This window comes from Lissotriton helveticus, chromosome 2_1 (genome assembly GCF_964261635.1).
Source record: "Lissotriton helveticus chromosome 2_1, aLisHel1.1, whole genome shotgun sequence".
Lineage (NCBI taxonomy): Eukaryota > Metazoa > Chordata > Amphibia > Caudata > Salamandridae > Lissotriton > Lissotriton helveticus.
This window is the reverse complement of record NC_136059.1, coordinates 488,747,388-488,763,816: the sequence shown is the minus strand read 5'-3', so window position 1 is coordinate 488,763,816 and position 16,429 is coordinate 488,747,388.

Below are 16,429 nucleotides of genomic sequence, written 5' to 3'. Positions count from 1 at the left end.
ACATTGGGCTACATTGGGCTACATTTGGGCTCTAACATATATATAGCCCAATGTAGCCCAATATATATTTTTTCAAAGTAAATTTTCGTAAAAACCACTGGAGCATATATCTTGAGACATAGCAAAGGCACATCGGGGTACCAGTCCCTACAATTTTGCCAAGTTCGGTGGAAATCCATTCAGCAGTTCGGGCTAAAAGTGAGTCCAACGGCCCTATGGAAATTAACATGGGGAAAACACGTTTTGGGACCCCCCTTTTATCTCGGCCCCCGCTTGACGGATCCCCCCGAAACTTTTAGGGAAGGAGCGGAGCAAAGTTAAGGAAAATTACAGGCAGATCCCTCATTCGGCGCCAAAGTTATTCCCAATAGAATGTTGCGGATTTCCAATGGAAAACGATCCTAACTATAACTACCTACTGGCGACCGCCAGTAGGTAATATATGTATATATATTACCTACTGGCGGTCGCCAGTAGGTATATATAGTTAGGATTTTTTCTCTATGGGATTTTTGAAAATTCTATGTCTAATAACTTTGGCGTTTGTGGACGGAATTGGCTGAAATTTTCAGGAAAATGGAACATTTTGTTTCTGAGCAGCCCCTGAAAATTGGGGGGGGGGTTCGTCCAGGGGGGGTCGAGAAAAAAGGGGGGTCCCAAAACGTGTTTTTAACATTGAGTTTTCCATAGGGCGGTTGGCCTCACTTTTAGCCCGAACGGCTGAATGGATTTGCACGAAACTTGGCAAAATTGTAGGGACTGTTAGCCCGATGTGCCTTTTGTAGGTCTCAATATATGTGCTCCAGTGGATTTTGAGTAATTTAGGTTCAAAAAAAGATATATATCTGGGCGGAGCCTAACCACACATCTGATCTGATTGGCTGTCAGCACTTCATCCAAGAAGTGTTGGCAGCCATCTTGGGACCAATATACATGATAGCACCTCATTAAAAAGCATTGTAGTTAATAGAGGGTTTTAGGACTTTAGTTACATTATAAATCATTTGTTGATGGTACCATACTCGTTTTAGGAATTGTGGTGGGTTCTAAGGTGATTTTACCATGTGAAAAAACCTTCTGCTGTGATATCATGAATATTGTTTGAAAGAAAACTAATATCTCATGATTTTCCCACAGTGGTTTGGAAGGGGATCTATAAGCTAAACTGTATGCATATTTTCTGTAAATTCACATTATCTTTCTCAGTCATGTGAAAATGAAGTCTGACATTCTCAGTAAAACATGTACATCCAACAAGGACAGAGACTGTCAGTTGATTCCTTTGTGTTCTACTGCAGCCTCCTAGAGTGTTCTAAAGAACAACTAGAGCGCTAACAGTCCTACTTATTACAAAGGTATGGCACACCTGGAGCCATAGTGATGGGAATAAAGTGGTAACTCTTAAAACATTTAATTTAAAAAGGAACAAAATGAGGGGGTATATTATGCAATAGAAGGTATTATTAGTGCTGCAGAAAGAAAAATTAGGGCACATTTTGAGTGACTTTTCAAATCCTCTTCTATTTCATTAAAAAATTCTGACATGCAGTCTCCCAAAATGGCCACCAGAGACAAAAGAGCCCAAATGTAGCCCAAATATCACCCAGATGTAGCCCAAGTATAGCCCAATGACAGAATGTCCCAGAGAGTTCTAAAGAACAACTAGAGCGCTAACAGTCCTACTTATTACAAAGGTATGGCACACCTGAAGCCATCTTGATTGGAATAAAGTGGTAACTCTTAAAACATTTAATTTAAAAAGGAACAAAATGAGGGGGTATATTTTGCCATATGAATTATGATTAGTGCTGCAGAAAGAAAAATTAGGGCACATTTTGAGTGACTTCTCAAACCCTCTTCAATTTCATTAAAAAAATTCTGACATGCAGACTGAAACATGCACTTTGAATACCAGCAGCAGACGTCCCTGGTGAGCAGTAGCTTTACTACAGTGATCTAATGTGCAACTAGAGTGCTAACATTCAGAATTTATGGCAAATGTGTGACACATCTGAATGCCTTCTTGATGGAACCAAAGTAAACAAGCATTGAAAATGCAATAGATCTCGCCCTCGTTTAAGTTAAAGCCATTCTGTTTGTAATGAGGTGGCTTTTTAGCTTTGCTTTTATTAGTGTTTTTTCAACTTTCATGTAAATAACATGCATCTGTATGCATATAAGTATATGTATGCATGCATTTATGTTTGTATTTATATAGATATACAGATGATATATGTTTATATATGTATGTATATATATATATTCACTGAAAAAACCATAGGTTATAGACCATATATAGTTAGGAATTAGCATTTACAAAACCTTGAAAATTCACTGAAAAAACCATAGGTTATAGACCATATATAGTTAGGAATTAGCATTTACAAAACCTTGAAAATTCACTGAAAAAACCATAGGTTATAGACCATATATAGTTAGGAATTTGCATTTACAAAACCTTATTTTACTCACACAAAACCATTGAAATTCCATATATAGTTAGTTGCACTAACTATATATCGCGCACCCGCAATCCACTGCTGATGATGTCACATATTACATCATTCATGACATGGTCAGTGACATCACTGATGACATCACTGATGACATCTCAAATGACATCACTGATGACATCTCAAATGACATCACTGATGACATCTCATTTGACATTACTGATCACATCACTGATGATATCATTCATGTGATAATACGATGAACCTCTTCAGACTCTAATATAACCTTAGATACAATCAGTGTAAACAGACACTCACAGACTGTCACTCATCCATGGAGTTACTCACACACCTAGTCAGTCATGCAAAGAATCAATCACACCTCCATTTCCTCAACTATACAGTTATACAAACTTTACTTATTCAAACATATACTAACACATATTTACTCTCTTATACAATCCCTGATACAAGTTCACAATGATCCATACCGCCACTCACACATTCACTGGCTCTTATGCACAGTTATTTATATATGTCAACTCTCACATGTACTGTGTTTTACATATGTACTTACTTTGACATGTAGCACTGAGATATCCATTCACTCACCAATACACTCATGCACACAGTCAACCGCCCATACAGCTGTTTCCACATGCACTTTTGAAACCATACATCTAGTGAATCAACTGCTCACACATCTATGCACAGAGTCATACACCTCCCAGCCACCCACACACACACTCAGTCTCCCATACAAATACTTGGGCAACCAATCAATAACCCATATAGTTACTCATATAGCTACTTATCAACACATGCAACAGTTTACAGAACAACAGACATAATGATGCACAAATTAAGACAGTTTAGTCACTAACTCATGCACTCAGTGAGACACATTTAATCACTCACTCATACAGTCAGTCATGCACCTACTAAATCCTTCATCCAGACACTTATACATCCACTCATTCTTCAATATGTAAGACATATTTTAACTTTACAGAAACATACAGTCACTGGATGTTGTCATCAGTGATGTCATCAGTGATGTCATTTGAGATGTCATCAGTGATGTCATCAGTGATGTCACTGACCATGTCATGAATGATGTAATATGTGACATCATCAGCAGTGGATTGCGGGTGCGCGATATATAGTTAGTGCAACTAACTATATATGGAATTTCAATGGTTTTGTGTGAGTAAAATAAGGTTTTGTAAATGCAAATTCCTAACTATATATGGTCTATAACCTATGGTTTTTTCAGTGAATTTATATATATATATATATATATATATATATATATATATATATATATATATATATATATATATATATATGTATATATATATGTGTATATATATATATTCGCTGAAAAAACCATAGGTTATACACCATATATAGTTAGGAATTAGCATTTAAAAAACATTATTTTACTCACACAAAACCAATGAAATTCCATATATAGTTAGTTGTACTAACTATATATCGCGCACCCGCAATCCACTGCTGATCATGTCACATGTTACATCATTCATGACATGGTCAGTGACATCACTGATGACATCACTGATGACATCTCAAATGACATCACTGATGACATCACTGATTACATCTCAAATGACATCACTGATGACATCACTGATGACAACATCCAGTGACTGTATTTTTCTGTAAAGTTAAAATATGTCTTACATATTTAAGAATGAGTGGATGTATAAGTGTCTGGATGAAGGATTTAGTAGGTGCATGACTGACTGTATGAGTGAGTGGTTAAATGTGTCTCACTGAGTGCATGGGTTAGTGACTAAACTGTCTTAATTTGTGCATCATTATGTCTGTTCTTCTGTAAACTGCTGCATGTGTTGATCAGTAGCTATATGAGTAACTATATGGGTTATTGATTGGTTGCCCAAGCATTTGTATGGGAGACTGAGTGTGTGTGTGGGTGGCTGGGAGGTGTATGACTCTGTGCATAGATGTATGGGTTCAAAAGTGCATGTGGAAACAGCTGGATGGGTGGTTGACTGTGTGCATGAGTGTATTGGTGAGTGAATGGATATCTCAGTGCTACATGTCAAAGTAAGTACATATGTAAAATACAGTACATGTGAGAGTTGACATATATAAATAACTGTGCATAAGAGCCAGTGAATGTGTGAGTGGCTGTATGGATCATTGTGAACTTGTATCCAGGATTGTATAAGTGAGTAAATATGTTTTAGTATATGTTTGAATAAGTAAGGTGTGTATAACTGTATAGTTGTGAAAATGGAGGTGTGATTGATTCTTTGCATGACTGACTAGGTGTGTAAGTAACTCCATGGATGAGTGACAGTCTGTGAGTGTCTGTTTACACTGAGTGTATCTAAGGTTATAATAGAGTCTGAAGAGGTTCATCGTATTATCACATGAATGATGTCATCAGTGATGTGATCAGTAATGTCAAATGAGATGTCATCAGTGATGTCATCAGTGATGTCATTTGAGATGTCATCAGTGATGTCATCAGTGATGTCATTTGAGATGTCATCAGTGATGTCATCAGTGATGTCACTGACCATGTCATGAATGATGTAATATGTGACATGATCAGCAGTGGATTGCGGGTGCGCGATATATAGTTAGTACAAAACTATATATGGAATTTCATTGGTTTGGTGTGAGTAAAATAAGGTTTTTTAAATGCTAATTTATTCTTCTTTAAATCCAAAAATATATTTTATATGTTTATTAATAATTTTTTTTAAATATTTTTTTTTGTTTCGCTCCCGGTCCGCGAACCGGAAAGCTTTCCGTTAGCTCAAATTGATGCCGCGACCCGGTCCGCGAACCGGTAAGAAATCAACATAGTGACGGTATCGCGTTGCCGCGTAATGCGTCTTGTGACGTACCGCGTTAGCGCACCCGGAAGTGCCCCGGGGCGCGGACCGAGGCGCGAAACGCAGCTCCCCGGAAGCGATCCGCGGCGCGTCGCGAAAGCGCGACATATCGCGTTGCCGCGTAATGCGTCTTGTGACGTACCGCGTTAGCGCACCCGGAAGTGCCCCGGGGCGCGGACCGAGGCGCGAAGCGCAGCGACCCGGAAGCTAACCGGGGCGCGTTCCGCAGCGCGTAACATGAGCGTGAGAGGTCATGTGACTTGTTAATAAAACTTTTCATTGGTTCATTTCACTTTTGGTTTCATAATGATGTAAGGCTAGGTCAGGTGACCTAAAAATAACACTTTTCATTGGTTTAGAACTATTTTTTTCCCAAATGATGAAAGCCCCCACCTTTTTTCTCACTCTGACTTTCAACTTTGAGAAAGGAAGACCTGATCATTTGCTCTGATTAAAAAATGGCTTCAATAGTAGCTTCAGCTTCTGCACCCCCACCACCACCACCACCATCTCCTCATAGGAAGAGAGGACCACCTGCACAGTTTATTGGAGACACAGAGGAGGAAGAGGAAGAACAAGACGGAGAGGAAGAAGAGGGACCACGATTTGTCAAAGAGTTACCCCGGGTATCTCATCGCAAAGTTAGCTTTATCTGGCAATTTTTTTCCATTCCACCAGGAGAGAAAAAAGTCAATGCACGCCATGCTACGTGCCTTATCTGCCAAGATAAGTTATCCCGGGGCACTAAGAAAAAATACAGTTATGGAAATCACACGATGCACCGACATATGCAGAGGCGGCATCCAATCAACTATAGTCGTGCAGAGATGCGTGAACTACAACAGAACCCCCCAACTTCGGTGACAAGAACATCTACTGATATCTCTCTCACAGTTGGAGAGGCCAACGAAACAGTGCCAAATATTCAAAAAAAATTTGTCCATATGAAGCTGACATGCTTATATTGTGGCACTTTAATTTCATGCGCAAACATGAGTCTGAAATTAATTAATTTGGCTTTCGAGAAACACCGATGCTCCAAACGCAGCAAGTTTTAATTTTTTTTTTTGCTCCTGTTGAGCCTTTTTCAATGCCTCTTTCTGTTCTTTCCCTTTGAAAAAAAACAAAAAAAACAAATAAGTGTTCAAAAAATACAAAAAAAACAAATAATGTTCAAAAAAGAAAAAAAAAAAAAAACAACAAAAATATAAAAAAAAAAGTTCTTTTCAGAACTACCTCCCCGTTATTAAAAAATTGCTAGAATGTTTAGCACTCTGGCAAGCTCTATTTCTTTTGGTTCGCTTCCCGGTTAGCTTCCGGGTACGCGGACCGGGAGCTAACCCAAAAATTTTTTTAAAAAAAAATAGAGTAGGTATAAGGAAAGTAAACAGAGAGTGATGTTAAAAGAAAGACAGCTATAGGGACTAAAGAAGAGATACTGTTTAATAGATCTATTTACCGAAGAAAAGACGGAAGAGGGTATAATTGTGAAAAACAAAATAGATAACGAAGTGAAAGAAAAAAAAAGAGAGTATAACATTAACAAAGAAGAGTTTCTTGGAGAATGTGAGTGAATGTTCAAAATAAGATTAAAACATGAAGAATAACAGAGAGAAAAAATAGAAAACAGAAAACAAAAAATAACAGAAAAAGATTAATTGAAACAGCAAAGAAATGTAAGTAACATAGAGCCATATCATCAACATATGCAATAAAAGTTTTGCAGCTTTTATTGGCAGAAATGTGTCGCTAAAGCTGCTTTTGCGGCAGAAAACTGCAGCTAAAACCACTTTTGCACCAGTTTTCTGCCAATAAAAAGAGCAATAATTTTATTGGCTGTGTTCATAATATGCCCCTTAGTGTGCTTCAACTACACAGAGAAAGCATTATGAACAAATAGTGATACAGTGATCAGTCAAAGACACTAAGAGTAATAGAGACGGAGTGAGTGAACAAGAGTGAGAAACTATGAGAAGAGAGGGACTGAGAAAAAGAGTGGAAGGAGTTGAGTAAGTAGGTAATAGAGAAAGGAATGAGGGAAGTAGCAAAGGCAGGAAACTGAGGGTTAAAGAAATGAAGCAGTGGAACTAATAGAAGTTAAATGTGATAGAAATGTAACGAAAAGAGTACAAAACATTTACCTTATAATTGTCGTTAAATTACTCACTTTTTGTTTTTATACTTTCAATCTGTGAAAGAGAGAACAAACATTTGAAAAATATTAAAACATGTATTTAAAAATTACAAAAGACAAGGGAAAAGATTGAAGGACAAACAGTTTTTCAACAACTTTGACACTTACAGAAGCTTCTGCTTCTCCAGGCCCCCTACACAGTCCTAAAGATATACATTTTAAACTAACAGTATCTTGATGCAGATGAAGTGAGGCCTATCTTAAAACATGGTGCATCTTTTGCATTGCTGTTGTCTCAGAAAAGTGTCGCAAGACACTAAAATTTTAAATGATTGCTTCAGGATGCCAATAAGATGTGTCCTATCCAGAGGTTTGTTTGAGGTGAGGCCTACTCAGGGTTGCAGATGAAATTTCGAGTTGTTGAAGAGAATAGAGGACATAATACATGTGAAGGTCTACCAATGAAGTGAGTCATGTCCACTGCACTCTTGAACAAAGTCCAAACCTCCTATGTTTCCCTGGACAGACCTAAACTTGATCTGCACAATGTGATTCGTAATGATAGGAAACACAGGTGATGTAAATGAAATACGTGCAATTTATTTTGCTCATTTCACAATCACATCACTTGTGTTTCCTTTGCTTAGGTATCTCATTGTGCAGATGTAGTCCAGCATATGAAAGAATACGCAGAAGTGCAGCACTGCATGCAACAACTTTGACACTTACAGAAGCCTCACCTTCTCCATGCCTCCTACACAGTTCTACATATACATCATAAATGCAAACAGTACAGAATTAATTATACATGTTAAATGGTTTATTTTTGCTGTTCTCAGAATGTATCAAAATTCACTAAAAACAGTGACTTGAAGGTATTCATCATATAACAGCGGGGAAAAAAAAACACAATCAAAATGATTGTGTTTAAAAAACCCATACAACATAACAAATCAGAATTCAGAACTCCTTAAAGTTAACTTACTTTCCATGACGTCAAAGGATGTCCTATGAACAGCTTACACTCTGTTGTGCTGTTATTACTTTAAACCCGCCACTTTCTGAAAGAAAATCTCCATCGTTTTTAAAAACATGTTACATGCAATAAATGACTTCTTGCTCTCTACCACAAGTTTCCACAAGGCCAAATCTTGTCAGAGCCATTTATAACTCTTGGATTTCTTGTAAGCCAATCCCGTCATTTGGCATTTCTGCAACTTTCAGAATTAAAATGTTGAAGATCATTTTCACAATCCTGGAATAGTAATATCTTCCCCTTCTTGCTCAGTCATGTTCTACATTTCCTATGACACTGATACTGCTTACTATGAAGCAGACTTACACTACCTCTATGAGTACTACAATTATTTAATTCTCTACATCACTTTTAATCACAAAGCAATGTAAAACAGTAGACAGCATTGCAGACTTACATTCCCTCTACTCTATGTTTTGATTGGCTGCTTCAATTAGCTTATAAAAAGAAATAGTTTTTCTGAACTCATTCAAAGTGCACTTATTTCTCCATGACGTCCAGTCTTATGGTTAGAAGTTATGTCTCTGAACTACACTTATCCTCAAGGCCAAATTGTGTAGGAGCCATTAGAACTTCTTGAAATTCCACAGAGCACATCCCGAGATTATTTCCCTAAAATTTTGGTTTTAAAAACACCAGGTAAGAGTTTTTAAGGTCATACGGCAATTTTTTTTCGAAAATTAAAACAGAATCATTGCAGAATGACCAGCCATTTCTAGACTTTAAATAAGCTGTGTAATGTCCTGATGTTATTGAAGGGCCGTCATGATATATAATTGCTGCAGTTACAAAAGTCCTTCCTGATATTGACAACTGCGAAGCTACAAAATTTTTAATTAAAGTTGTCAATTTTGTTCCATCAGGCCTACATCGTTGGAACATTAAAATGACATACTGGCCATATGTTCGTATAAATAATGTGGACATCATTTCAGATTTACATTGGCTACACTCCATGTTGTGATCAGCTGCTTTTACTAGCTTATTAAAGGAGACTGATTTACTGTCTGGCAAAGTTAAATATATAAATCTTTCTGAGTCTACACTAGTAGTACTTGATACCATACAGTTCTCGCAGTCATGCTGCCATTGATAAGAAAGCCCAAACAGCTGATCTACATCTACACCTTCAGCATGCAATACATCAAGCATATACATTAAAAACTCCTGACAATCTTGCTGAATATTTTGAGAGAATTGTGTTTGGCCTGAACATCTGTCTAACAGATTTCGAATTTCAGACACACTTTCTATGTTTGTTCTATCAGTGCTACATTTCTCTAACACAGAATTTAACAAACTGCAAAATCTTTGATTAGAATTGACCACAATCTCTTCTTTTACATTTTCTAGAGAAAACAAAACATTAACCACTACATTAGCATAGCAGTTGACACCAGAACTGTTTTCAAATTGAAAACCAACAACATCTTCAACAGAATCCTTTTTGTTTCTGCTTGTAATTTTAGGTTCATCGACTTTCCGTCTTTTTGCTACAACCTCCCCAGTATTGGTCACATTTCTTCGTTTCCGGCCTACCACACGTTTCTCAAACAAAGGATACTGAGGCAAATGTGGCGCATACTCTCTTCTTAACCTATTGTATTCCTTAACACAATCTAGATCCGCACAAATGTTTGTGACATCACACTCAATCAAGTACAATCCCGATAAAGTTCTAACTCGTGACAATGCCACATATGCCATACCCTCCTTGAACACAGAACTGCCAATATTCACCAATGCACAGTCTACACTTAAACCTTGCGATTTATGGATTGTCACCGCATATGCCAAGCAAACAGGAAACTGCTTACGGCGAACATATAAGTCTTTTACAAGCAAAAATCTAGCAGAGCAACGACCAATTAGCTGTACTTCCTCAATGCCATCAAATTTAATTTTTAAAAATTCAATTCCATCTCTATTTCTGTATTTTACAAAATCAACAACATTACCCATTGATCCATTTACCAGACCTCTTTCAACATGTAAATTCCTTCTTAAAATTATACGGCAGTTCAAGCACACATTCAGAGTCTTTTCAAAACCTGCAGTTTTAGATATACTCTTCTCTAATGAATCCAATTTTGTTTTCAGATTCTCAGACAAAATAATTGTTGATCCCATATGCTCTACTCTGTCAATAGCTTCCAGTTTCACAATCTCTTGCTTTTCTAAATGCAACATTTTGTTGTTGAATTTGGCACATTCTGCAAGAGTTGGCATCAAACATATTCCAGATTTCTTATCAGTAATTTTCTGAAAAATATTCTCAGGCACAACATCTTGTTCTGGATATAAATTTGACAGTAATCGTGCATGTAAAGCTTCTTTCCCATGCTCGGTCACTTTTCCAATTCTAACATCTTGTAGAATAGTCTTGTAAACTTCATCCTTCGCCTGACGCATATTTTCATGCAGTTCAGCATAATTGAAGTTTAACCATATATTGACGTTGCCAATGCTGCCTAGGCACTTCCTGTTATCTTCATGCGTGAGCATTTTGAACACAGGTTGCCCTTTCACTGGTGTCAGCTGCAAAAGATCTCCGAAAACAATGATGTGTTTGCCACCAAATAACACATCATACTCTGTTTTGAGAACTTCTTGCATTCTCAAATGCACAAAGGCAAGCATGACATTGGAAACCATGCTTACTTCGTCAATGATAAGAAGTTTCATTTTCCTCAAGATTCTTGAAACTTCAAAACAAGCATCTCCAGATAGCTTGTGATATTGTAATTTGTTGTCATGCTCCACTGGCAGCATCAGTAAACGATGTAAAGTAATCCCTTTAATGTTATGTGCTGCCAGTCCAGTTGGAGCGGTGACAACACAAGACAGCGATGACTCTGTCCTTTCCTGCAAATAGCATGAAATTGCTTTAATGAGGAAACTTTTTCCAGTTCCCGCTTCTCCACTCACGTACAGTCGGACAGGCTTCAACGACGTACATGAGCACTCTTTCTTGTCATGACTTAATCCATGATCAATTTGCATGGTAACTTCGTCATATATTTTCCTCTGCTCAACGTTGAGTTGTCTTTCCAACTCTTCTAAGTTAACCGCATCCTCCTGAGCATGTGCCATGGCTCTTACCACTTCATTCATAGCAGTGGCAGCTTCATTTTCGATAACAGGTCCTCCTAGTGGATCCTGACTCAATGAAGCAGAACTCTGACTGTCCTGAGAACTGTCTCTGGCAATCTCGGCTGCAATCGTTGCTTCCTGCTCAATTTCCGCATTCAACATTTCTACATATTTGGGAAAAGCAGGACATTCTATGGTCTCCTTGGCAGCATTGAAAGAGTCTTCGTAACAGAGGAAATCTCCAAGCAGTTCCTCTTCTGCACGCCAAGGCTTGAAAAGTTGCAAAAGTGCTCAATAGAAAAACTCCTTTTTTTCAGGAGATTCGCCACTCAATTTTCGATGGTTTACCAAGTGGCATTTTCTTTGCTTGACCAGACATCCCTCACTTCCTATTACAGCATACACTCCTTTCTCAGTATCTTCTTTGATGTTCCTCTTGAATATGTAATTTTGAAGAACCTCATACAGACAAACATTGTCGAGGTGACTGCTTCTATTTGGATAATATGTATCCAACATGTTGGTCTTCAAAATGTCAGTACTGTTTGGCTCTTTTTCCGCCAAATACTCAATTTCCCGCACAGGTTTCAGAACTCGATTACGCGTTGCAGCAAGACCAAGACTCGCCCAAACGATACTCCTGGACTTGGCATAGAGACTTGCTGAAGACAACCGGTCAGAGCATTCGTACGCTCCGATTTCTCGATGCGACAACATCTTCAGACTGAAACTGTACAACTTCTTGCTGAGGCTCTTTTCATGGGAAATGTCCTCCCACATATCCTTCAATTCTGTCTTCTCTTTTTTGGTGATGTAAGATATCACATACCGAGCCAAAGCCATACAGTTATCAGCCACAAACTGTATATCCATGTTAGCATTCCACATGGACAAAATCACCGGGTTGTAGTCGTTGATGTACTTTGACTCTTCGTTCCTCTTCAAATTGTATGTGTTTTTAGGTGATTTCTTCATCACATTATGTCGCAGCGAAGACATCAAACTGTTTACTCTTCCTTTAGAAATCACCGGTCGTGGAAAGCCGAAACGACATTTGGTGTAGAACTTGTCCTTGTTTCGGAATTTACGACGGCAGTACTTTCCACATCGATGGCTTTGGAAACGCAGAACTTTTTCTCTTAGGCTTTTCTTCTCCTTTGCGTTTGGAACAGCACACGTAGAATACTGTTGGATGAAACTCATCACTGAGTCTTCTGGATCCGTTCCAAATTTAGGTGCATCCTTGATCCACAGCAGCATATGTATATGAGGAGCACCTCTTGCTTGGTACTCCTTTCTCCAGAAGAAATCCAACACCTCTCCAAGAGGTGGATTCTTCTTATTCATGATGAAAGACATCATAGCTTCAAGTCTATGATTGAAGTACCTACATACATTGACTGGATCCAAAGAGCACAGTTCTCCGGGTGTCTTGCATTCGATGTTATCTACGTTAGCATTTGCCTCTCGTAGAAATTCAAGTAAGTCTTCCCAGCCATACTCGGCACAGCTCAGAGTGAGGAACCATGTGGGAGTACCTAAGTTCCTCAGCATACATTTTAAATCACCATGACGACGGTACCAGTACTCATTAGTACCACGCTGACACGCCATGAGATTAATCAGGTGAGAATCCAAAATACTGTCTTGGACATTGGCTTTATCCATAAAGTCACTTGCCGAGATGTTTTGCATGTGTATACCACTTTTCAAGATGTGGTTCACTGCATATGACAGTCCAGACAGATCGCTTTCAAACAGGAGATGAAACAAATAGGGAATGCATTGTCGAAACCTAGCATCTCCTGCATACAATCGCAAAGTCCGGTATTCAGAAGCAGGAATTTGATGAGGTCGCTCATCATATCTTCCTCCCTGACCTGTTGGAAAAAGCTGTGGGAAACACCGAGCTTCCAAACTTTCCTCCCAAACACTAATGGGACTCCCTTTGGCTTGTTTCATTTGAAACAACTCAATAGCATTCCCCATGACTTCCTTGGAATGCAAAGGATGAACACTATAATGTTCATATATTTCTTCACTAGTAGAGGGTTCTACTTTCTCAATTTGACCAGCACACAAATCGCTATCCTCTTCCTCACTTACTTCCTCTTCTGCAACATATACATTCTTATAGTATTTATTATTTTTTTTCAAATACAATGTTGCCTTTTTAACTTTCCTAACATCTACTAAATCTTGCCATATTTTCTTATTCTTTGTCGGAACCCCATTAACTAAGATAACCAGAGGTTCCTCTTCCACTTTTTCTACTCCAATTGTGTTAATGTTTTTCTTCAAATCTAGAGGCAAATAAACAACTCTTCCCTTTAATCCTCTCTGTAAATCTGATGGAGGCAATTTCCCTGTCTTTGGCTCCATTCTTACAATAGCCTGAAAGGGATGGATACTTTGAATCAAAATAGATTCATAAGTATTTAAATCCTTCAATTCAGAAGGAATCTCAACCAATTCCAGATTATTATGAACTGCTCTAGCAGGCATCTGGTTTTGATTTAATTTGTTACAACAATAAGTACACACACGTTGATCCAATCCCAAATCAAAACAATTTTCTACCATCAAGTATATTGTGAAATCCTTCCATTCACTATTATTTTCCCTTTCACTTTTTGCATATAAATCCACTAACTTAGTCTGATTCTTATAATAAGTGCGTCGACAACACACACAAGTGAAATTTGGCCTCTCACTTGATTTGACCTGAAACGTCGCAATTTCCCTCTGGAAATTATCTGTACTGGAAACCTGTACACTATCTTCCACATTACCCGCTTCTTCTTGGTCAATTTCAACATTCTCCTCTTTACTTCCAAAGTAACAAAACTCAATTTCTTCACATATATTCTTCACATCTATTTCAGAACCATGCAAAAGAGCAGCGCATAATTGTTTAAGCATAATTGCTGGACTCTTAGCATAATAGAACATTCTAACTAATTTCCTCACTTTATTATGATGCACTGCTAGCATCCTGAAATGATGAAAAACACTCTGGCATACTCTCCTGGAAAGACAAGCCAGTGAATGACCATGCAAACCTGTCACTTCTCTCACTCTGCAAGGATCTAATTCTTGCAACAACCTTATTTTCTGCTTCAAACTTTTCTTATTAAATGACCGTACAAAATCACAAAGCAAATTGATGGAATCCTGTCGCACACTACAAATACTACTACACTTCCAGGTGTACACAGGACCCTTAGCACGTCTTCCTAAAACCTCATTACCTAACACCTCTTCTGCCTCTGTTGTCACAAGTTTTTCTTTTTCAACTGGACAACCATCTTTCACTTCATAAGCACGACCACTGGTGTCAACTGCATGCACCAAATCATTATCCTGGAAATAACTCTCCTCATTAAAAAATGCCTCAGAGCTTGAACTATGCATCCATTCTCCAGAAAAAACTTCACAAAAATTACTACGATTAACTATTCTCTTCCATCTACTATTTCTTTTGAAATCATAAATTGCCTTGTTTAGCTTCCTAATTCTATTGATTATCAAAATAAATAACTTACGTTTAATTTCAAATGCCTGATCAATAACTTTCTCAACTTTTTTTTTCTCTTATAAAAAACCACTTTCTGTTGACCTTTCTTAATATTTTTTAACAAATTGCCAATTATCCTGTTGCGGAACATTCGTTTACGAATGTCCCTAAACTGTTGTTTCCTTCTACTATCATGCACAGAGTTATCTCTTGCTCTAGCAGTAACATTTTTGATTGGCCTTTCCTTTCCAATTGAATTGCTTCTCTTTTTATGGACTGAAACATTTTCTGTAGTAATATTTTTTTTACTACACATATTTCTTATGAATGTTTTTGTACTCTTACCCGGTGCTTTCTTCGTGACTTGACAAATCTTTTTGTTAGAGGACTGCTGCTTCTTTTGATTGGCCTGCTGTCTTTGACGTTTTGCAGCCTTTCTCTCTCTTTCTTTCGTTGGCATGGTGAAATGTTGAAATGATCTGCAGTTGAATCTGTGGTAAAATATATTAAAAAATGTTATTAACCACTATTTCCAAACAGTAAATCAATAACAGTGATCAAAAACTTAACACACTACTTGACATTTTAAATAGAAGATTTTTTAGTCCTTGGCAAATTTACAATACAGAAATAGCAGAAAAGAAATGGAATTTATATTCATGTTACCTGTGCTATTTTATATGTGAATCTGATCTAATTTTATGAGCATATTTTAATATTTTATTGAAGACACTACACATAACCTGTTTTTGAAGGTGTCTTTATTTTTAAATTAAACGGTTTACACTTTTACTTTTTATTTATTATAAATTTTAAAAATAAATGTTTATAGTTCCATAGGCTCAAGCAGGTCAGCTTCCCACCCTATGTCATATAATTCGGACAAATCTGCATCCTCATCACGCTCTTCTTCATCCTCAGGATTTAAATCATCCAAGGGATCAACATCCACTGATGTTTCAATTACAAGTTCAATGATGAGGTCAAAATCAACTGATTGCAGATTGTCGCTCATGTTGATGTTGTCTTTATCTTTAAAGAAAGATAACAACAATGAGATGTTGCAGTGTAAGAGACAAATCTCAGAGATTATAATAGTAAAATTGTTTAACAAGAGTAACATTTTGCAGCTATTATTTAGCCATGTCCAGCGATGCTGAGCAGGTGAAGCCTATGTCTAATTTTTCAGTGAACAGGACTCATCTCTTCTTAACCTTGGATAAGCCTCACTAACTCTGTGTCCCCTGCACATACTTAAATGTAAAGGGGCAGATTTATGTTAAATGGCACATCCCCAGGCATGCA